At 41.3% G+C, this 24,893-nt stretch overlaps 1 long non-coding RNA gene across 1 annotated transcript; it reads left to right on the top strand.

Annotated features, from left to right (window-relative positions):
• Positions 1-17,807: 17,807 nt before the first annotated feature.
• On the top strand, positions 17,808-24,684 carry LOC125082709 (uncharacterized). The gene is made up of 3 exons (XR_007122049.1): positions 17,808-17,912; positions 18,374-18,469; positions 24,028-24,684. It is a non-coding gene; the product is annotated as an uncharacterized LOC125082709 (long non-coding RNA).
• Positions 24,685-24,893: the final 209 nt, after the last annotated feature.

Here is a 24,893-nt window from a genome sequence, read left to right as displayed (position 1 = left end):
CTCTCTTCCTTGGAACTGTAAGTGGAAGCATTTCTGCCCTGCCCCCAACCCAGGACTGTTTCACAACTACAACCTTCATTGTTTATATATCAGCCTCAGAATCACTTGTTCCTAATGACATAGTATCTCTAGTGCAGTTCCAAATGTCTAAATGCAGCAACAGCCTGAGTGGGAAAGCATCAGGACTTTTTCTTTTGGACAGCACTGAAAAGCAAAGTGAATGTGGTCAAACCGAACATCTTCTGGTAGCCACTTTTAGTTAAGTGTATTCTGAATCCTCAAAGTTTCTCTATCAAGTTAATATTTCAAATAATTTCCAAAATTCCAAAAATGCTATATGAATTTCAAGTCTGTGTAGTTCATGACTCTATTTTATTGTGTGAAGTTACGTATTTATCTTCCAATGTCGCTGATGTCTTTGCACAGCAGCCCTGTGCAGCACTAACTGCTCTGGTTAGGGACCTGTCATTGTTCTTAATGGCTCGTAGTTAAAATCCATTTTGTCCTCAGCCCCTATGTGCTCCTCTGTGATCCTCTAAGTTGTTTCACAGCTCCTGGAAGGTCTATATTGTGTTGGATATTTCTTAGGCCTTTCTCCCAGAGCTAACATAATTGGGACTTGTGTAAGATTCTTAGTAAGTAATTACCAAACATTAGTTTATCATTCTTTCTAAAAGTACCTCACCAGTGTAGTTCTTCCTATAAATATCAAAACTTCTTTACAAATTCCTCTGAACTATCTAATAAGCATAAAACAAAGAGGCAAATATCCCTCTTTAACAAGGTATTCCCAAAAGAAGTTCTAGAAGCTTACCAGTTTTCATAATTAGTGAAATTTTCAGCTTAATATATCCTGAAATGTCAAAACTATCAGGATTTTTCAAAGGGCAACAAGGAAATAGCCCATGTTCCTTTCAAACTTTTTCAATGTTGAGCAATGGAACCCAGAGCAGTTGTCTGAAGCAAAGACTTGCATGAGAACCTAATGGAAATCACTTTTTTCTAACACAATTTAGAAATATTTTCTTCTCATAGTGTATGTTGTATGTAATACTTAGTTATAAAGTCTTAAAGCACAACCTCCAGTTTGAATATTGAAGAGCTGTGGTTTCTGTTTGCATAATTAGAAGAATTTCATAGCTATATAAGAAGGTTTTTGGCAGCTGGTTTTAGCCAGAACCATTATAAGCATCAAGCATTTCATGAATAATTTAATTTTTAGCATGTGTTCAAAATCCAAATGTGATTGTCTTTTATAAACAAAAAGCAGCAAAAGCTTTGATAAAAACTGAAGAATGCATAGCTAATAGAATTGTGTCTCTATTAGGTGGTCAGAAAAGAACAGTTAGGGAAAGAACATCAGTTGAGGGAGCAGGGGGGAGCTAGTGAGAAGCCGATACACCAGATGTTAGATATAAGGCTCTACAACTGGACTAGAAAGGTAGTCAGGATTAGGTGGAGGCAGGAAGGCAGTGTGATTAGTACTGTATGATTTCAATGTAATTCTGTACCCTTGAAGTCTGATTAAAGTGAAGGCAGAATCTAAGAAGCAATATGAGTGAAAAGGGCAAAAGAAAAAGTAGGAATGATCTGGCAGGAGAAATTAAGACTGGCTGGGGGAAAAAATCTCCAAAATTAAAGACTCTCTTGATCTTCTAGGTGAGATCAGAAGTGAACTGAAGAAAGCACTTCTTAATGGGCTAACCTAAAAGAGAACATCTCCCCCCTTTTATTAAGTGTTATACTAGAAGTGAAATAGATCAGGGAGAATAAAGAAAAAGAGGAATCCTAAAGTAATAAAGTGATTAGGTGAATAAATGAATTATTGCTCTTAGAGCAATCTCCAATATCAAGTGGAAAGATATGCATATATGTATTTTTTAATTGATTTAACAACAAATGAGATAGAACTTAGGGTCTGAATAATACAACCTAGTTATTTTCAACATCAAGAATTCTTCAGAGGCTTACAACAGGACCCAGGGGCTACAATATATAACATTTGCAATATCCAGGATACAATTCAAAAATCTCTCAACATACACACAACTAGGAAAATAGGATGAACTCTCAAGGGAAAATAACAGTCAACAAATGCCAATCTCAAGAGAGAATTATCAAAGATATTAAGGTAGCTATTATATCTATGTTTCATAAGGTCAGGGAAAACACATTTGATATATATGAAAGGATACAAATTCTCAACAGAGAAATGGAAAATTGAAAAAGGAACCAACTGAAAATTATTGAACTGAGAAATACAATATCTGAAGTGGAAAAAAAAAATGACTGTAAGGACTCAATATCAGAATAAAGATGATAAAGGGTCAGTACACGTGAATATACAATATAAATTATCCAACCTGCCGAACAGAGATAAAAGACTGAAAACAAAAAGAGTGACCAGTGTCTATAGATAGCATCTAAAGATTTAATATAGTATAATTAGAGTCCCACAGAGAGAAGACAGATTGAAACAGATAAAATAATTAGCAAGAATGGCAAAATACTTCCCCAATTTAGTGAAAGGCATACATTTAAAAAATCAAGACACTTACCAAGTTGCATATAGAATAAACTCAAACCAATGCCTCAACACAATAACCAAATTTCTAAAATCCAAAGATCACTAAAGAATTCTTGAAAGCAGCTGGAGAAAAAATGAACACACATATTATGTATAGGGGAACAATGATTCAAATATCCATGAATTTCTCAAGAGAAACCATGAAGGCCAGAAGACAGCAGAACCACATATTTAATGCACTGCAAGAGTTGATCAACCCAGACTTCTACACCCAGTGAAAGTATGAAAATGTCTTTCAAGGATAAAAGTGGAAAAAAAAAAAAAAAAGACATTCTCAGATGAAAGAAAATGAAAAGAATTAATCAAGAGCAGTCCTGTTCATACATTCAGAATATATATAAAAGACACTTAGGAGTCTATAATAATATATATAACCTTATTAAAAATAAGCAAAATATTTGGAGAGATATTTCACACAAAAAAATATGAATGGCCAACATTCAGAAGAAAAGATGCTCAATGTCATTAGTCATTAGGAATATGCAAATTAAAACCAAAATGGATCTGAGTTCTAGTCCAAGATGGCGACATAGGAGGAACCTAAACTTAACCTCCTCCACAGACACACTAAATCTACACCTATTTATAGAGCAATTCCCCCTGAAGAAGAACTGAAGGCTGACTTAACTCCTACACAACAAAAGATAAGACAAGGGCAAGAGAGACAAAGACGAGGAAACAAAGGGAACCCCCACCCCTGACAAAGATGTGAACTACAGTGGGGAAGAAGAGCATTGAGGGACCCTGAGCAGACAGATTCATGTCCCCTGGGGCAGATGGGAAAAAAAAAAAAAAAAGCCGCAGTTTAAAAGAGCCACTAATACATAAAAGATCCACCCCTGGAAATCTGCCAAGTGGCAGGTAAGCTGCTGAAGTTGAAGGAGTTGGCAAGAGCCATGATTTACATTCCCCCTCTACCTTGAGTGGGTAGACTCCAGCAAGGTCTGGAAGCCATAGCTGGCCTGCTGCCTCAGTGAGCACCAGGTCCTTACCCCACACCAGTCCCACCCATCCCACCAAGGCAGTCCCAGAACAGTACACATAAGGAAACCCTTGGGTTAGCACTCACTACAGCTCCAGCTGTCATGACAATGTGACACAGGTGCAAAGCACCCTGGAACACTACAGACCCACACCACTCTGGCTTCAGACAGCTTGCTAGGGCAGCACATCCCTGGTGGAAAGTGCTCTGGAACCTCCCAGCTGATGTGTGCTTTGGCTCCAGCCACCCCACCAAGGTGCTCCTGTGCCTAATGCCTTGGGAACCTCCAGCCTGTGCCCTCTCAGTTCCAATTGCCCTGCCATGGCACCTTCCGCACTGAGTACCCCAGGACACCCTGGCTTGCATCCACCTCAGCTTTAATTGTGCTGCTAGGGCACCCTCAACTCACAGAGCCCAGCCACAATATCAATGCACACCTGCTTAGCTGCAACTGTCTAGCCAGGTCTGCCCCTCGGCTGCATACACCAGTATCCCCTGGCCCACACTCAAGCCTTGGCTCTAGCTGGTCTGCCACAACATCCTGTGTAGAGAGTCCCGGACCATCCCAACTTTAGTTATGCTATCCTGCCAAGGCGCCCTCTGAACACCCCAGGTCCTTCCCAGGTCACACTTGCACCTACCTCAGCTGTAGCTATCCTGCCAGGGTCCCCTCTGCATGGAGAGCCCTAGTACTTCCCAGTCCACAACCTGCCTCCCCTCCCGCCACCCTGCCAGGGCAACTTTAGTGTGAAGAGCCCCAGAACATCCTGGCTTACACCTATGTCAGTCAGCTTCAGCTATCCTGCCAAGATGCCCTCTGCGTCTAGAGCCCAAGTACAGTCCAACTTGTACCAACTTTCATATTTAGCGGTCCTGCCAGAACACTTTCTTCACAGAGAGCCCAGGGACCGCATCCACCCATAAGCCATCCTGGTAGGGTGCCCTCTGCATGTAGAGCTATGCAACCTCCCGGTTTAAAATCCACTTCAGCTTTAGCTCTCCTGCCAGGGTGCCCTCTTCATATAAACCTCAGGATCCCCCTGGTTGTACCCACTTCAACTATACCTGTCCTACCAGGGTGCTTTCTGCACATAGACACCCAGAACCCTTAGACCTGTACCCACTTTAGTTATAGCTGCCCTTCCAGGGTGCCCCCACCCCCACATAGAGATCCTCAGGAGCCCTGCAGCCTGCACCACTTCAGTGCTGGCCTTACTGCAAAGACAGCCCCAGCACAGACTGCCACATGACTCCTAGCACATACCAGCCGTAGCTCTAGCCAGACAGCCAAAGTCACCAGGCACACACAGTCTACATAAGGGACAACCATACACAAGATGATTTAGGTTTAGAAGTAGCTCTTCAGGGCACCTGGGTGGCTCAGTGGGTTAAGCCGCTGCCTTCAGCTCAGGTCATGATCTCAGGGTCCTGGGATAGAGTCCCGCGTCGGGCTCTCTGCTCAGCAGGGAGCCTGCTTCCCTCTCTCTCTCTCTCTCTGCCTGCCTCTCTGTCTACTTGTGATCTCTCTCTGTCAAATAAATAAATAAAATCTTAAAAAAAAAAAAGTAGCTCTTCAGCCTAATTCATAAAAGCAAACACAGAAAGTCAAACAAAATGGGGAGCCAGAGGAATATGCTCCCAATGAAAGAATTTAAAACAAACTTTAGAAAAAGAATTAAATGAAACAGAGATAAACAATATGCCTTATAGAGTTTAAAATAATGATCTTAAAAAAAATAATGATCTTAAAGATTCCCATTGGACTGGAGAGAAGAGTGGAAACACTCAATATAAAAAAGAACAAATCAGGGGCACCTGGGTGGCTCAGTGGGTTAAAGCCTCTGCCTTCGGCTCAGGTCATGATCCGAGGGTCCTGGGATCGAGAGCCCCACATCAGGCTCTCTACTCAGCGGGGAGCCTGCTTCCTCCTCTCCCTCTTGCCTGCCTCTCCAAATACTTATGATCTCTGTCAAATAAATAAAATAAAAAATCTTTAAAAAAAAAAAGAACAAATCAGAATTGAAATTAATAACTGAAATTAAAAATACACTAGAGGGAATCAACAGTAGATGCAGATGCAGAAGAACAGATCAGTGATCTGGAAAACAGGGTAAAGGAAAGCACCCCGGCTGAACAGTAAAAAGAAAATGGCATTAAAAAAAAAAATGAGAGCATGTTAAGGACTCTCTGGAACAACATCAAGTGAACATTTACATTAAAGAAGTCCTAGAAGAAGACACAGAGAAAAAGGAGTAGAAAACTTATTTGTAGAAATAACAGCTGAAAACTACCCTAACCTAGTCAAGGAAATAAATTTCCAGGGTCAAGAGGCACAGAGTTCCAAACAAAATGAAACCAAGGAGGTCCACACCATGATGCATAATAATTAAAACATCAAAGGTTAAAGATAAAGAGAATTTTACAAGTAGCAAGAGAGAAGCAACATGCAAAAGAATGAAACCAGACCACTTCTTTACATGCTATACAAAAATAAATATGAAAATAAATGGATTAAAGACCTAAATGTGAGACCTGAAAATATAAAACTCCCGGAAGGGAACACAGGCAGTGAGTCCTCTGACATCAGCCATAGAAACAGGCAATAGAAACACAAGCAAAATTAAAGTATTGGGACTGTATCAAAAAAGTTTTTTTTTTTTAAAAGCCTTTTTTTTTTTTTTTTTTTTTTAATTTGACAGACAGAGATCACAAGTAGGCAGAGAGGCAGACAGATAGAGAGAGAGGGGGAAGCAGGCTCCCTGCAGAGCACAGAGCCCGATGTGGGGCTCGATCCCAGGACACTGGGACCATGACCTGAGCCGAAGGCAGAGGCTTTAACCCACTGAGCCACCCAGGTGCCCCTCAAAAAAGCTTTTGCACAGCAAAGAAAGCCATCAACAAAACAAAAAGGCAACCTACTGAGTGGGAGAAGATATTTGTTGAATGATACATCCAATAAGGGGTTTGGTATCCAAAACAGATAAAGAACTTATACAAGCCAACACCAACCCCGCACCCAACAAATAATTCAATTAAAATGAGCAGAGGACCTGAATAGGCATTTTTCCAAAGAAGGCATACAGATGGCCAACAGGCATGTGAAAAGATGCTCGACACTGCTAATCATCAGGGAAAACAATTCAAAACCGCAATGAGATATCATTTTATATCTGCCAGAGTAACTATAATCAAAAAACACAAGAAATAACATGTGTTGGCAAGGATGTGGAGGAAAAGGAACCCTCATGCACTACTAGTAGGAATGTAAACTGGTGTAGCCACTGTGGAAAACAGTATGGCGTTTCCTCAAAAAATTAAAAATAGAATTAATTATCATATGATCCAGTAATTCCATTACTGTGTATTTACCCAAAGAAAACAAAAAAACTAATTCATAAGATATACGCACCCATATGTTTATTATAGCATCATTTACAACAGCCAAGACATGGAAGCAACCTTAGTGTCCACTGATAAAAGAATGGATCAGAAAGATGTGAGATACATATAATAGAATATTACTCTTCCTTAAAAAAGAATGGGATATGCCATTTGTTACAACATGGATGGAGTCAGAGAGTACTGTGCTAAGTGAAATAAGTCAAACAGAAAAATCTAAGGAAAAAAACAAACAAACAAACAAATGAAGGAAAAAAAAAACAAATGAAGAAACAAAAAGCAAAATAAGACCTATAGATACAGAGAACAAACTGATGGTTGTCAGAGGAAAGAGGAGATGAGCAAAATGGATGAAGGGGAGGGAATGGGAAACACAGGCTTCAGATTAGGGAATGAACAGGTCATGGGAATAAAAGGTATGGCACAGGGAATACATACCTTGATGGTATTGGAACAGAGTTGTATAGTGACAGATGGTAGCTACACTTGTAGTGAACATAGCATGACATATGAACTTGTTGAATCACTATGTTGTACACCTCAAACTACGATAACATTGTGTATGAACGATACTCAACAAAAAGACCACAAATTGTCTCATGAGTGCTGTTAATCTAATATATGTATATATCCAGCAAGTATTTCTTCAGCATAAAATATTAAAATTAAGAAGAATTTTAGAAGTCATTTAGCTTGACCTCTCCTCCAACGTAGGCATTTTTCCATAATTTTTCTGACAAACGTTTGCCAGTTAAGATTTAGTTACTTGTAATAATGAGGAACATTTCATGGTGTTGGGCAGTCCATTCCCTTACTGGATAGCTCATCATAATTCCTGCTTACTGCTATGGTTCTTTTCAGCCTCATAGAGTATATTTACCCTTCTTCCACATGACAACTCCTAACACAGCAGGCTGCAGCTAATCTGTCCCAACTAAATACCACCGGGTCTCATAGTGATTTTTCAGATCACACTGACTAATGCATAAACACCCAAAAGTTATCAGTATTTAACTCTGGAAGGTAAGATATAGATAGGTTTTAATATTCTTGCTTATATGTAAATTCTAATTTTCACAATAAATATTTTACTTTAATAACAAGAAAAACACAAGATCCAACCACATACCCTCTAGACTGCTAAAAGCATTGGCAAGAATATTGAGCAACTGGAGCTTGTGTACCTTGCTGGTGAGAATGTAAAACAGTACAACTTCTATGGAAAACAGTTTATTAATTTCTTTAAAAAATTAAATATACTATAAAAATTTCTTTAAAAAATTAAATATACATACTATACATACCATCTATTGTATTTTTGTTATTTATCAAATAGAAAGAAAAACATATATCTAACAAAGACTTATAAATGGTTTTAGGAGCTTTATTTGCAGTAGCCCAAAACTAGAAACATCCCAGATGTCCATCTGTAGAATAAACCATACTATACTCATATAATGGCCTACGTAGAAATAACAAGGAATAAACTACTGATAAACCAACATGGGTGAATCTCAGAAATATGCTGAAAAAAGCCTTACACAAAATACTTACTGTATGATATCAAGTACATAAAATTCTAGAAAATGCCTGGGGTCAGGGTAGAGAGAAGAATAGACTGTATGTAGGCATAAAGAAACTCAGGGGAGACAGAACTACTGACTCTCTTGTTTGTAGTGATGGCTTGATACACAGATCAAAACTAATCATCTTAGCTATCTGGTGATAAGTTTTACTTAATATATCTCAATACAGCTGTAAAAAATAATTAAGAAATGAATTTCTTAATTGATTATTTGGGGTCTGGGTGCTGCTGATGTGGATTGAATACGAAAAACACCCAGAAGTCTGGTGATACAGTTGCCCCTTCGAGGTCCTAGAGAAGCCCAGGAGCTGGACAGCTGCCCTTCTGCTTTGCTCTTTCTGAAGATCATGCAATCAGCAGAGCCACATTTATAGTGGGGGTAGGGGGCAGCTCCAATGACTCCATCCTTTTCCTATGACCACACGTGTTCTTCCTGAGGTTTCCAGTTTTAAAATGAGTTCTCACAGGCTCTGGGAGAGCAGGAGGACCCTGAGCTCACATAGTCCCACGGACACACCAAGATAACAAACATAGCAGCACAACTAACTCTGAAAGTGACCAAAAAGTTGGCAGAACAAACTTTCCAGAGTTCATCAGAGACAGGAGATCACATTGCAAAGGGTAGGAGGGCACAGACACAGCTGGGAATCAAACCTGAGTTAAGACTAACCACGAACAGGAGGGACACCACAAATGCAGAGAAGCGAGAGGATCAGACTCCATACCAGGTACCCCAGGCATGGGGGACTGACACTGGGAAAACATGTGGCTTTGAAAATCAGCGGGGCTTAACTTTGAGAGTTTTTACAATCACCAGGGCTTACCTCTCAATACTTTAAAAATCAATGGGATTAGGGACTTAACTCTCAATACTTTAAAAATCAATGGGTTTAGCTCTGGGAGAGCTGGAGGGCTCTAAAGAACTGAGGCCTGCCCTTAAAGAGACAGCCTAACACATAACTCCACTGAAACACAGTCCAGAAATGCAGTTTGAAAAGTGCCAGGGACGTACAGGGAGGAGATTGTATTACTAATCTCAGAATGTGCACTGGAGGTGCAGCGATATTTAGAAAACTACTCCAAGAACAAAAGTGCTGGTGGGCAACATTTCTCTCCTAGCCCAGATAGCAGATATTTGTGGGAATTAGCACAAACCCTCTCCACCTATCTTGCTAGGTAGGACCCAGGGCACTGCCCCTGCATTTACCTGCACATCCAACCCACCCCACTTGGCAGCCATTCCTCCAAAGCTACTCCTGCCCTAACTGGCCCAGCAGGGGTCAGTGCCACTCCAAAGCAACTCCTGCCCTGAAGATAGGGACAGACACACCAGTACGCTCACAGTCCTAGCAGCAGAACCTTATAGCTGGCAGCACAGAAAGAGTGCCCTGGTCGTCAGTCCCAAACTCGAAGACAGGAATCTGGTCTGATTGCCATCCTGCCTACCAAGGAAAGCCTGTCAGGGAACAACGCAGGGGGAGCTCCCTGTAGGTCAGCCCAACCGCAGCCCTGGCAAATAGGCTGTGTGGGCAGGCATCTGGTCTGACTGCTCGTAATGCCAGACTACAAGCCCAGGCTGGCCTGGAGACCAAACATTAACAGCACAAAGACCAAACCCTGCTCAGGGTGCTCCCAACAGGCAAAGTAGGCCACTGGAACCAACTGGACTAAAGGCAAACATGGATTAACCAAAACAGTAGGGCACAGGAGCCCACACAGGGGACAACCCTAATGCACATGGTTCAAGTAAACAAGGGGCGCTGCACCGTAGGGCACACTACAGGACCTCTTCTTCACAGGATCAGAAGACATAACTGACTTTCCTAATACATAGAAACAAACACGGAAAGTTAGCAAATGAGACATAAGAATAAGTCCCAAATAAAAGAAGAGGGCAAAAGCTCAGAAAAAGAGCTAAGGGAAATGGAAATAAGCAACATGACTGATTTAAAAAATTCAAAATAATGGTCATTAAGATAGTCACTGAACTTGAGTGAAAGATTCCCATGAAATCTTCAACAAAGAAATAGAAAATACAAAAAAATTACCAGTCAGAGATGAAGAATTCAGTAAGAGAAATAAAAAAATACACTAGAGGGAATAAATAGCAGATTAGAGTAGGCAAAAGAATGGACCAGAGATCTGGAGTCAGAGTAATAGAAAGTAATCAAACTGAACAGAAAAAAGAAAAAGAAAAATGAGAATAGCTTAAGTGAACTCAGAGATATTATCAAGAATAATAACAGTCACATATAGGAATACTAGGAGAAGGGAGAGAGAAGGGGGCAGAACATTTATTTCAAGAAATAATAGCTAAAAAATCCTATCTGGGGAAATAATTCAGATATCTAGACCCAGAATTCACAGAGCTCCCCCAACAAAATTAACCCAAGGAGGTGTACACCAAGATACATAATAATTAAAATGGCAAAAAGTAGTGATAAAGAGACAACTATAAAAGCAGCAAGAGAGGGGCGCCTGGGTGGCTCAGTGGGTTAAGCTGCTGCCTTCGGCTCAGGTCATGATCCCAGGTCCTGGGTTCGAGCCCCACATCGGGCTTTCTGCTCAGCAGGAAGCCTGCTTCCTCCTCTCTCTCTCTGCCTGCCTCTCTGCCTACTTGTGATTTCTCTCAGTCAAATAAAAATAAAAAAAAAAAAAGCAGCAAGAGAAAGGAAAACAGTTACATATAAGAAAGGCCCCATAAGGCCATCAGCTGATTTTTTGGCAGAAATTTTGTAAGCCAGAAGGGAGTGGCATGACACACTCAAAGGGCTGAAAGGGAAAAAACCTGCAACCAAAAATATTCTTTATTTTTCTACCCTGAATGATAGCCTTGCTATCACTGTCAAGTAGAGATAAACAATTTCCCAGACAAACAAAAGTTAAAGGAGTTCATCATCACTAAGCCAGGCTTACAAAAGAAGTTCAAGGGAATTCCTGAAGTGGAAAGAAAAGGCCATTATCAATAAAGAGTTGGACACTTAATCAACTGAACTACCCAGGCACTCCTAAAATTTGGTTCTTGATTTTAGCTATATTTTTCTCTTACCAGTCTAATCTTCAATCATTGGGAACTCATTTCAGTCATTTCAGGTCATTCATCATCACTCTTAATACTAAAAATTCTATTTTTGCTGTAGCTTAGCACTCTTCAGTCATTCAGTGTGTGTTTTTCATAGATAAATTTCAATATATTTCACTTACAATCACCTAAATGTGGATGCTCTTCAAATTTCCAAAACTTTGTTTTTCCGTTTTCCTGCTTTTAAGTTAGATCTGACCTATGCCTAAGGTTTAAAATATAGCCTAAGTGCAAGGATTCTGAAAGATTCAAAAAATCAATATTCACAATCCTCACTTCTTCAAAATCCAGTTCCTGTTGTCTACTAGGCATTTCCACTTAGATGTTTCACCCAGCACCTCAAACTCAACTTTATTTAAACAAGCCTATATCCTCCCCCACTCTCTTCCACTTAATTGGCTTCACCTTTGAATTTCCCAGTAATAACTGGTGCCACCATCATTCCCTCAATAGGTTATAAACTCTCCCATTGTTACAAATATTAAGATAATCTTGATATTCATATCCAACCACTCCCTCAGTACTACTGCTCTTTTCTTCAAAACATTCTTTGCATTTTCATCTTTATTTCCATTTGCCAGTTTATGTCTTTTTCATTCATTCATTCATTCATTCATTCATTCAATAAATATAGAGCACCAGCTGTATGAAATGCCCAGGCACTAGGGCAGTAAACAAAACAGACCAAATCATGCCCTCCTGACTTCATCTGTCCTACGACCTTGAAGTCAGTCTCATTCAGCTCAAGGACTCTGCTCAGTGCAGCCTCCTTGTACTGATAAAATACTTACTCACTGATAAAACAGACCATATCACAAACCTCCTCTAGCCTCTCAAGCTCAAGCCTCTAGCCTCTCAAGATAAATCTTAAAATTTATCTTTAAGATAAATTCCACCCTCTTAAAAGTTCCAGCCCCCTACTGTCCAGCCTGTAGAGGACCATTTCAAACTCTTCACCTTCCTGAACCCTTTGTCCCAGTCCAAATGGGTTCTTCGCTGCTCATGAATATGTCCTGGCTCATTCCCACTTCATTATTCTTGTCTGTTCTACTTTTCCATCTATGATTTATTATGCCTGCCATCTCTCTTTATATGAAGTCTAAATTCTTCCCCTTCTGTGATTCTTTCCAGCCCACCTTTCTTTCTCTTCTACGTCAGAATTATTGCAACTGACGATCAATCACAGTTTACCTGAGGGTATCTCTTACATTGCAAAAAGCTCCTTACCAATTGCAATATTTATCTTTAAATGTTGGTCTTCTCCCCAGTCTTAAAAAAAAAAAAAAAAAAAAAAGAATCACTGCTTAAGATTTTATTTATCTATTTGAGAGTGAGAGAGTGAGGAAGAAAGAGCACAAACCCAGGGAAGAGACAGAAGGAGAAGCAGACTCCCCAATGAGCAGGGAGCCTGATGCAGAGCTCAATCCCAGGACCTTGGGATCATGACCCGAGCAGAAGGAAGATGCTTAACTGACTGAGCCTCCCAGGTGTCCCTTAATCAGTGATTCTTAATTAACAGCAGTTGATACAATATATCTGATTGCAAAAATTTGAAATGACACTTTCCTTGAGAAATTGTTAGTTCTGGCACAGTGCCTATCTTGTTTTTACCATTCCTTTAACCAAGCACACAGTTAAAACAAGAGAAGAGGAGGGAACACTTCTTAACTCACTCTAAGAGGCCAGCATTACACTAATATAAAAGCCAAACAAAGATACTGCATGAAAACTACAGACCAATAGCCTTTACCAATATTGATGCAATAATCCTCAACAGAATAGTAACAAACTGGATTCAAAAACATATTAAAGGTTTATACATCATGACCAAATAGCCTTTATTCCTGGAATGCAAGGAGGGATCAACATGTGAAAAATCAACCAATATATCACACCACATTAACTGAATGAAGGGGAAAAAGTAATACACGGTCATCTCAATTGATGCAGAAAAATATTTGACAACATTCAAGAGCTTTCATGGTTAATTTTATATGCCAATTTGACTGGGCTACAGTGTACCCAGATATTTGGCCAATCATGATTCTGGGTGTTTCTGTGAGGGTGTTCTTGGATGAGATTAACATTTAAGTCAGGGAGTTTCTGGATTGGTGAACACATGGCTAGTTGAGGAAAGGGCATGGAAGCTCCAAGCCCCTTCTCACATACCTTAACCTATGCATCTCTTCCATATGGCTAGTCTTCGGTTATATCCCTATATGAAAAAACAGTGATCCAGACTGTGAGCCTCTGATGCCTTCTCCACAGTTCATTAATTCTTACTTGAATTCTCTCACAGATGATATAATTTCTCAGCCCACACTTAAAGTAGAAAAGTCTTATGAAAATAAAAACATGGAAGGGGAGGCTTTAGAATTATAAGAAAATTCTGGATATGTAAAGAAGAAAACTATGATAAAATCATTAAGTGAATGCTCAAAAGAAATAGATGCTCAAGGCAACTATATGGCAGAAGCATTATTAGTACAAGGACAAGGGAGAAGATGACAGACACCAAGGGACAGGAAAGACCATTTCCTTAAGCCTACCCCAATGATCATTCCCATACTGTAGCTATGGTAAATACAGTAATTTCTTCAACTACAAATTATAAATATTTAGTAATACTATCCACATGAATTCCTTTGTACTTGTCCACAAGTTGTCTCTGTTAGGAAAATATTGTCAGCTATTTTTTACCCAGGTCTTATCCTGATTCCTACTGGTTCCACTTTCTCCTACCTGCTGAATGGTTAGTCAAAAAACTTTTTTTTTTTTTTTTAACTTTTTCTCTTACTCCTATTCATTCTTTTCCATGCTAGTGCAAACAAACCCCAGTCCTAACTTCTTTAGGTCATATAGATCCCAGACCCCCAACCCCCCCGTTTTTGGGGATATCAGCACTTTCCACCTGGCCATCCTTCACCCTCCCAGCCTTAGACGGAGACATTTTATAGAAGTTAACTAATTTGCTCTTACTTATATAGTTGGTAGGTGGCAGAGTGAAACTTGAATAGAGATTTTTATATCTGTACACTTCTCTATGTTTCCTTGCTCTTAAGTACCACACTAAGTACGACATTGTATATTTGTATATAAGTATACATATATTCATTTAAAAGGTGGATTATAAAGTAATGAAATGGACTTTTCTATGTTGCTTGTGAAAATCTATAAACACTGTATATACATCACGTAAATGAGAAAATACATAACACACCAGATTAGAAAGGTTTTACATTAGTTTTATCAAGTCAACGTTAGTCAGCAGTCTACAGAAACATTTTAAGCAGCAATTGCTTTTAAATATGTTTCTATTAGTCAAGAATGGCATGTTTTATACCTAAATATTCCAATCCATAAGCCAATTTTTTGTTTGTTTTGGGTGTTGTTTGATCTTGTTTTTTGCCTTGAAGAGGTAACTAGACAAAGGAAATGTGTATTACATTACATCTAATAGGACACAAATAAAACATTAAGAGCTCAGCCCCTGCACAGACAATGATTGATTGCATCTGCAGGTACCTTTAAGAAGAAAGGAAAGTTTAAAAGGAAGGAGAGCAAAAAGAAGGTATTTTCATGTCTGTATGGCTAATGTGACCTGTAAATAAACCGTAACAGAGAAGTGGGCCCGGATCAATTACTGAATAACAAAAATACTCCTTTAAATTTCTAGAGTTTAGAGTTCTAGAATTTTCAAAATGCTCTTACATGGATAATCTCATTTTACCATAATGGTTTCATGCAGCAAGCAGGAAAGTGTAGGAAGACTCAGAATGTCAAAATCCTTCATGAAATCTTTCACACCTAATACATACCAGGGAGCATGAGAAATCCGAACGTTGTCCTAAGACCTTTGGAAAGAGCAACCTAGTTCCTCAATGACAGCTGACAAAGTTTCCTCTGGACGGTTCAGAAGAAAAGTTATCTATAGGGGAGTTTCCTTTATGCCACCATACTAATCAAGATAATCCTGAGAGATTTTTATTACATAAACGGCTCTCAGGAATCACACGTAGATAATGAACAACAGGAAAAAAAGAAAACAGTCACAAAACTATTATTTTTTTTTAAAGATTTTATTTATTTATTTGACAGAGATCAAAAGTAGGCAGAGAGGAAGGGAAGCAGGCTCCCTGCCGAGCAGAGAGCCAGATGCTGGGCTCGATCTCAGGACCCCGGGATCATGACCTGAGCCGAAGGCAGAGGCTTTAACCCACTGAGCCACCCAGGCGCCCCACAAAACTATTATTATACTTCCAAGGTGTTAAAGAAAACATTCACTCATTCAATAAATATTTACAGAGCAACTACCACATGCCGGACACTGTGTTAGATGTTAGGGACTCCATTGTAAGCAAAATAGGTTGTTTGCCCCATCCTCAAGAAGTTTTCCAGTGTGTAGGGAGTGAGGTAAGTGAGACATCAAGTTTTAAAAAGAAATCTCAAAACATGAGTATGAACTTTGAAGAGCACTAAGAAACAGTGCTATGGTCTGAATGTGTCCCTCCAAAATTCATACTCTTAAAGTTAACCTCCAGCGCGATGGTACTAGGAGGTGGGGCCTTTGGGAGGTGATTAAGTCGTGATGCTGGAGCCCTCATCACTGAGATTAGTGTCCTTATAAAACAGGCCCCAGAGAGGGCCTCAGGCCCTTGCCCTCTTCTACCATGTGAGGACATAAGAAGTCTGCCATCTAGAACAGGGACATCACTAATCACCTGGCGCCTCATCTTGGACTTCCAGCCTCTAGAATTGTGAGAAATTCTGTTGTTGGCAAGACACCCAGTCTATGGCATTAAAAAAAAAAAAAATTTTTTTTTTCTAAATTTGACAGAGAGAGAGAAAACACAAGCGGGGGGGCGTGGTAAGGAAGAGGGAGAAGCCAAAGGCAGACGTTTAAACCACTGAGCCACGCAGGCGCCCCCCAGTTTATCGTATTTTTGCCACAGGAGGTCAAGGGACTAAGATTGGTGCTATAGAAGCCTATGAAAGTTACTAGTAACGGGCACTGGGGGGCAGGGAGTATTAGAGGAGACTAAAATGTTGTTGGGCAGATTGCTCTAATGAGGGGAGGGCGGGAAAGCATCACACAGCCCCCAAAACGTGAAAGTTCTCGCTGGCAGCTGTCTCCAATTCCCAGCTCCTTTAATTTACTTCCATTGAGTTTCCATGTCTACAGGTCCCAGGTTGCCTGCATAAACCATAGCCGCAATCTAATGGGTACTGCTCCACGATTATACAACCACTCAGAAGCGGTCAGCTGTGAACTCTGGAGCAGATGCTGTGGGTGGCTCACCCATGTCCCCTGGACACCCGCCGACACACACTTCTATTGCAAGCCCGCGGCTCTTGCTGCCCCCTCCCTCTCGCCCTACTCAGGACCTTAGCGGCCCTCACACAGCCAGCGAAGCACCTCTGCCTCGGTGCGGGTTTCAGTCCGGGACTCCCAGTCTTCCCCTAAGTCCCCGCTCCCTGGGGCCCGGCCTGGCCCTCACACCTCCAGCCGCCACCCAGCCAGGATCTCCGCACCAGGCCCGGGCCTTGGGAGGCCCTGAATTGTCCTCGGCGGGAACGGTACCCACGGGTGGGAAACACCACATGCACCTACCCAGGCTGGCAGGGAGGGGAACCCCGCCCCGGCCTGGGCCTCCTACTCACCGGGTCGTGGGTTTCAGGAGTCACATGATCCAATGGGATGCGCGACAGCAGGGACCACGTCACGGCCAGCCCTTCGCCCGTCCCCGGGGACAGCTTCCTTGGACTCTTTAAAGAATATTCAGCCCCGCAGGGCTGGGCAGTTTTGTGTTCTCTTGGCCTGTTTCTTCTCCTCAAGCACACAGAGAGGGAAAACATGGCGCGGAGTTCTTCAAAGCCACCCCATTTGGGACGCTGTGGTGAAAGAGAACGAGGACGCGCCCAGACGAAGAAAGCGTCGACGTTCAGGCCTATCCGGCTTTTAATGGCGGGCAGGCAGGCCTACACCGGAAGTGCGTGAAAAGGCGAAGCCCGCCGGGATGAGGGCTGGGGCGGGGCTACAGAGGCGTGGGGGCGTGGCCTGGAAACCAGAGGGCTTGGCGGGGCGGGGGCGGGGCCAGCCCAACCACGGGCGTGGCGGTTGGGGAGTGGGCGGAGTCGACCTGCAGCGGTAGGTGGGAGTTGTCTAGGCGGTTGGAAAGGGTTGAAAGGTGTGGTCTGGTACCTGGAGACGGTGGCATTCATATCAGTTCTGTAGAAAGCAGGGAATGGTGGCTGCCCCTTGTCCGTAAAGAGAGAGGTCAGGCCACTGCAAGGCCTGAGAGTTGGGGGAGAGAAGCTGTGAACAGTGGGTTTTCACAGAGGGATGTTGAAAGTGATTGCTGAGAAGTTGGAGGGATTTCTAGTGAAGCTAGGTGTCATCCTTTCATAATCTCCTGCAGTAAATTGGAGAGCGGAGTAAAATAATTCTATTTACCCAGAGTTGCCTCAGGACGATAAAGCAATCAGGAGGGGACTGGAGTGTGTGCTGTTAGTGAAGGTAGCACTGGAAGGAGCCGAACTCACTTGGCCCTCTGATCTCCTCTTGGGAGTTTCTGGGAGACTCAGGAATTTGGGGAGAGGTTGTGGGAAGCAAAAGGAAGCCCAGATCTCCAGGTGAGGGCAGCTAGGAGACTGGGGGTCTGGGCTGTGGCCTCTTGGCGGGGAGGCTCCAGCCCTTTAGTGTGGAGTTGGGGAAAGATGCACTCTTTCGGTTTCTAGGTTCCCTGTACCTTTTTTATTCCCTTGCGTCAGAGAGCATGGCCAGACCAAGAGATGGAAACTACAGGGAGGCCAGTTGAGACTTGATTGAAGAAGGTAAGGATTGGGCTGAATGAACATCCCATTCCTGGGATCCGGCAATCATTTGCCAGGAAGGCTGACCCCTTGGTGGAAAGAGCTTGGTTTCGTAAATGAGAAGTCTGTCTGCTTCTGATTTTGAGTTGGTGATTTAATTCCCCAGGCCTGTATGTCCTCATTTCTGAAATGTTAAGAATATTCTCCCTGCTACCTCATAAACTGTGGCAGAGGTCGACTTTGATAGCTGCCAGTGAAAATGCTTTGCACAGTAACTATGACAAGAGCTAACAATTACTGACTCCCGGCCCAGCACTATTAAGGGATTTTTCCATATGCAGTCTCGTTTAATCCTTCCTTGAACTCTTTATGGTAGGTATTGTTATTATCCTCCCTGTACAAATGAAGAGACTATGGCTACTGTCTATCAGAGAATTTAAGTAATTTGTCCAAGGTCGTACAGCACATTGGAGCAAAATCAAGGCTCGAATTTATTCAGACTGACTCCAGAGCCTACTCCCTCAACACTGCAACTATTAAAACCTAAATCCAGTGGGGTTTTTGTTGTTGTTGTTGTTCTCAGTATTTTATAGAACCAACTCCCAAATTTGGGCAGGATACTGAACTATATATTTCTTCTAAATCCAACAGTGAGATTCACTGATTTCAATAATCACCTCTTTCATTATTACAGCTTAATTTCTCTGAGCCTTAAATAACATTTTTACCTATAATTAAGGGAAGGTGTCCAGTAACAGAAATGAAAATTTGACCTAGATAAAAAGAGCATAGAAGGAGAGTTATGGGAAGAGGTAATATTAAGTAATTTGTCTCTCAAATTGTCGATAACGAAAGACCAGTTTTATTTTATTTTTTTTTTAAAGATTTTATTTATTTGACAGACAGAGATCACAAGTAGGCAGAGAGGCAGGCAGAGAGAGAGGGGGAAGCAGGCTGCCTGCTGAGCAGAGAGTCCGATGTGGGGCTCGATCCCAGGACCCTGGGGTCATGACCTGAACTGAAGGCAGAGGCTTAACCCACTGAGCCCTCCAGGCACCCAACAAAAAGTAATTTTAAAACCAGTACACATTCATTGAAAGTATGCATATAGGTGATTAATATGAAGAATCCCTATTACACTTGTAGTATTTTGTTATTCCACAAACGTGCTCACTTCTTGTTAATTTATCTAAAATAATTTGGGTTTATGACATTACTTGCTAAGGTATATCTAAGTGACTTCCTACATTTTGTTTTAAAACCTCATTAGAGAAGGCACCTGGGTGGCCCAGCTGGTTGAGCATTCAACTCTGGATTTCAGCTCAGGTCATGATCTTAGGGTCCTGAGACTGAGTTCCATGTCCGGTTCTGCACTCAACAGGGAGTCTGCTTGAGAATTTTCCTTCTCCCTCTCCTTCTCTCTCTCACTCCTCTCCCTGAAATAAAGTAGTTAAAAAACTCTTTAGAGAAACTAACCTCACAGAGGTGTGTTGATTGCAGTATAAGAGGAGATTAATTTCAGCAAGTTCATTTTTAACTTTGATCGGAAATGACCCAACTGATGCTGCATTTTCAAAATTCATTTTCAGTCCATCAGCTAGTTCCACAATTTATTTCATGAAGTTATAGTTTTATGTCAACTACCTTTTATTGAAATTACTTGTCAGAGCCATGATTTTCCTACATAGGCTATTCTAGTAATGAAAAATAAAATTTAAAGCATTTGGTCAAATTCATAGGATGTTTGTAACTTTTCAGATTGGCAATACAAAGATCATCACCTACTTCATTGACAGTCTTTATTGACAGTCATTTTTGAATTATGGAACATGTCAAAAATCTGTAAAATTGTGTTCTTCCAAGCTTCTTTTATTTTTCCCTTACAATCATATATTCACTGGCAAAACATGTTGCTATGCTTCCTTCCACAGAAGTATAAAAATCATTAAAATATTGAAGAGGGGCACCTGGCTGGCTCAGTCTTTAAGAGTTTGCCTTCGGCTCAGGTTGTGATCCCAGCAGATCTCCTCTGCTCGGTGGAGAGTCTGCTTCTCCTTCTCCATGTGCATGCTCTCTCTCTCAAATAAATAAATAAAATATTTTTTAAAAAATCAAAGATAGCAACAAATAAGCAAGACTATCTGGTTTACACTTTAAAAAATTAGAATAAAAAAATAAAAAATTAGAACCAAATTAACTTATTTTGTAGAAACATAAGGCAAGAATTTGACACAAGAATGTCATTCTTTTTTTTTTTTTTAAAGATTTTATTTATTTATTTGACAGAGAGATCACAAGCAGGCAGAGAGGCAGGCAGAGAGAGGAGGAAGCAGGCTCCCTGCTGAGCAGAGAGCCCGATGCGGGGCTTGATCCCAGGACTCTGAGATCATGACCTGAGCCGAAGGCAGAGGCTTTAACCCACTGAGCCACCCAGGCGCCCCAAGAATGTCATTCTTGACACAACTTCTTCTCCATAAAGATCCTAATTCAGCATGCAGTACCAGTTATGACTCAACTTCCATATTATGACATTATAAAAAGAATAATCTTCAATTTACCGTGTTAGTTTTTGCTGCGTCGCTAAGCATAGGTTTTAGGTAAGCTGACATATTTCATAGCAAGACTTTTCTCCATGACAGGAGCTGTGAACCGATTACAATCAGTTGCAAGCTCTCCATCCAGGGAACTCTCACAAAATGCTTTTCTCTCATTGCAGAGGTGCCATCAGAACACATTCCTACTCAAAACTTAAATTCCAAGCACATTTGTTAGCAAGAAAGCTGGGGCGGGGGTGGGGCGGAGAATCCTTTTTTTTTACTATCATGTTCAAATTAGCTCATTTTAGCAAGATCTTTGTAGTTGCCAAGTTGCAGTGAAAAATAGGCAACATTATATGTTTTATGAGTTGGTCTTAAATCATAATAGCCAGTTTCTGAACACATCTGATTGGAAAGTGTTTCTTGAGCCCCATTTTTTCCTGTTTCACCTACTTCTAAGCAAGCATCACCAAAGCAATCTTTTGCTAATCGTTCAGTAATTATAAATGGATTTTTAGTTTTAGCAACCTAAGAAGCAATTCCTTGTGAAGCGCCCAAAAGCTTTAATGTTTATAGTGTAATACCAAACATCTGCTTCTGTCAGCCTTTTAATTCAAAACTCTTTCTCAAAGAATTTTTTTGTTTTGAATTTGTTTGGCAAGTAAATGTCACTTCAGTATCAGTTTCATTCATGACTCATTAGTAACTTTCCCATAAATCACACTCCGGTTTTAGTACTTCGTCAAATTTACTTGCCTAATGGAGCTACGAATATGTGTATGTTTACATTAAAAAATCGTAATTAAAAGTCAAAATGATTGTAAAGACAAATTATAAATGAATAATGTGTATAGATTGGAGGATGTTGGATTACAGCTGACAGATCTTAAAGTGATAGGCCGTGTGAGGAGGAGGTCCTACTGTGCATAGCAAGTATACAGCTTGAGTCATGTGGCGCTCACCATTCAAGTCCTACCCGAACTGCTCTGTACTCTATTCAATGAGACGAGTTCACCAATCCTGTCCTGGGGCTTTGAGGAATTATCCCAATATTACATATACGTTTCTCAGAGCTTGCTCCTGTTCTTTCTGCCTACCTTATCTTGGACCAGAAACAGTTTGCCAACTGGTGCCAGATCCCAGACCACAGTTTGAATAGTATCATCCTAGAATTTAAGATTGGCACTTGTCAAAAATGCAAATCTGCTGGGTGCCCAATGCTTACCTGGCAATGGATGAGAAAGGATTAGCCATTTCGTGCTCTGGTTTGGCTCAGCCCCAATGATGGGGTGTGTCTTCTTCCAAAGCTAAACTTGGGTCATCTTACAGCTGAGGAAGTGGGGAGTCAGAGGGTAGAAGTGACCTGGTGGGGATGGAGCTGGATCAGAAAAGAAACTAGGGCCAGGTCTACCCATACCTCATCCTCAACTGTATAGGCAGCAAGCCCAGCCCAACCCTTGGCCTCTCTGAGTCTGAGCTTGAGCCTTCTTGGGGGATGGCAGGCTGGGCTGGGCTCAGCCCATACTCAGGGTTATCTTTGCTAAGTGTCAGTCAAGAAAGGCAACAATGTCTGATGGGATATAAGTATCACCCTGGATTTTCATACCTCCTCAAAGAACAGCCTCATCCTGGGGGTCAGCAATGGCAGGCTGGATGCCATTGGATTAGAGATTTATAATTGGCAAGGTAGGTGTGTAATATCCAGGATTTTTTTTCTCCCCACCATCAGTAATAGAGTAGTTAGGAAACATTAGACATGCCTAGCACCAAATCCCAATGACCTATACTAATGGAATGGGGAAAGTCTCATCACTCATGTAGAGCTGATGACAAGAGACCTTTTAGTGACTTTGATGGTACAGAAGCTGTGTCCTTCCCCTGCTCCTGCTCAGCAGCCCAGATCCTGACCTGGTGGAGGCAGAAGAATAATTCTCAACTGCCCTCCTCAGGTGGAATGGACCGACTAGAGTGAATGAACAAATCAGGAGTCAGCAAAGGATGAGCATGGGATATGGAAAGGCCACATGTGCATGACCTCGGCTCCTGTATGGGACTCCAAGCTCCCGGACAAAAGGTGTAAGGTTTTTTGTTGTTTTATAGAGTGGCCTGCATGGTAGTCACTAAATCTATGAGGTCTCCAGATGCTTAAGTTACCTTTCTTTTTCTAAAATAGCATTGCATCTCTCCTTTCGAGTTTCATGGATTGATCTGTAAGTCCTGCCCCTCCTCTAATAGCATTTGGGGCTTTTATAGTTACAGCTGCTCACAAAGCCTCTTGTGAAAAATACTTTGCAAATGTCCTTTTCCTCCTTAGCATTTCCAGAGGCACGGGGTAGAATGACCTGCTTTTAGGTTTTCTAGCCTAATGATAGAGACTCTGAACTCAGGCAGACCTCTAAGTTTCTTTTTTTCTCCCCCAAATCTTCCAAACCTTAAAAAAAAAAAAAAGATAAAACATACCATCAAGGATAGTAATTTATATGGCTATTTGCTCTCTGGATACAAAGAGAACATGAATGAAATATTATACCATGAGATAAGTGTAATATTCACGCAAGAGAAGTAGTTCAGTGGTTCTCAGCAAGGGGACATTTGTCTGACCTAATTTTGGTTGTCACAACTAAGGGAGAAGGGGAAGTGTGATTGGCATTTATCTAATGGGTAGAGACCAGGGATACTGCTAAACATCCTACTGCACCCAGAACAGTCTCCCCCCCTACCCCTGCCACAAAGAATTATCTGGCCCCAAATGGCAATATTGTCAGGTAAGGAACCCATGCTTTAGTTATCTCTTGAAATTTCTTCTAAGGTAACACTTTTGTGACTTATTTCTAGAAATAATTAATCCCTGATATTTGATTCTTTGGGGTTTCAGTCTATGTGTAAGTACTTACCAAATAGAGTATATTTGTAAAGCGCACAATTTAAAATACTAAAAAAATATTAAAAGATACAAAGAACTACCAATTTGAGGACACTGGTCCTCATTGTTCTGGTAGTTTGTAGAGAAGGAGATTCTAATGTTAGTCTTACCATTTTCAGGGGAATCTTCTGATAAAGGAAGACTGCTTAGGGCATCAAACATACTTTTCAACTGAGAAGGCATCAGCACACCAGAGAAATGCATGCAGTCTGAACAGGCACGAAGTTCTTTTTGATGGTCAAGTCCTCTGATGTGAAGGCCTGGGTTTAATGCTGGCCTTAACATCAGTCTCCTGTATTTCATCACCATATCATCCCCTTGGTCACAGCAGAACCTTCATGTCTACTGATGAGCTTTCTGAGGTGTGCCAAAGTGTGAGGAGCTGCCTCTTTCACAAATTGGATTCCATCCTCCACAGACCATGGTGACAGAAATCCTTCGAGTAACACTGAGATCAGGTCCAGGGGTCGACCTGGGACTTCATTTCTGTGGTGTGTGGTTTTTCCTGACTTCAGATAATTGTCCTTGGTAGACCCCAATGACAGTTGGTTCAGAACTGGTGATAAGCTCAATGGAGCTGACACAGGCTGACAAAAAATTCCTATAGTAAAGTGTTTGTGGAATTTCCCCAGATGGGGCTTGGAGAGTTTGTCACATTAGTGGGTTTTTAAGAATGCCTTTGCTCTTCATGCACGCAACTGTGTCATTTCTTCTTCTTCTTCTTTTTTTTTTTTATAGATTTTATTTATTTATTTGAGAGACTGAATGTGAGAGAGCACAGAAGTGGGGCAGAGGGAGAGGGAGAAGCAGACTCTGCTGAGCAGGGAGCCTGATGTGGAGATCAATCCCAGGACCCTGGGATCATGACCTGAACCGAAGGTAGACGGCTTAAGCGACTGAGCCACCCAGGTGTCCCCCCTCATTTCCTCTTAAGACAAAACTTCTACATCTGGTTCATGTAGCTCCATTGTGGGGTGCTTAGTGG

This window comes from Lutra lutra, chromosome 12 (genome assembly GCF_902655055.1).
Source record: "Lutra lutra chromosome 12, mLutLut1.2, whole genome shotgun sequence".
In the NCBI taxonomy this organism is placed as follows: Eukaryota; Metazoa; Chordata; class Mammalia; order Carnivora; family Mustelidae; genus Lutra; species Lutra lutra.
This window is presented reverse-complemented; position numbering and strand designations above follow the sequence as displayed.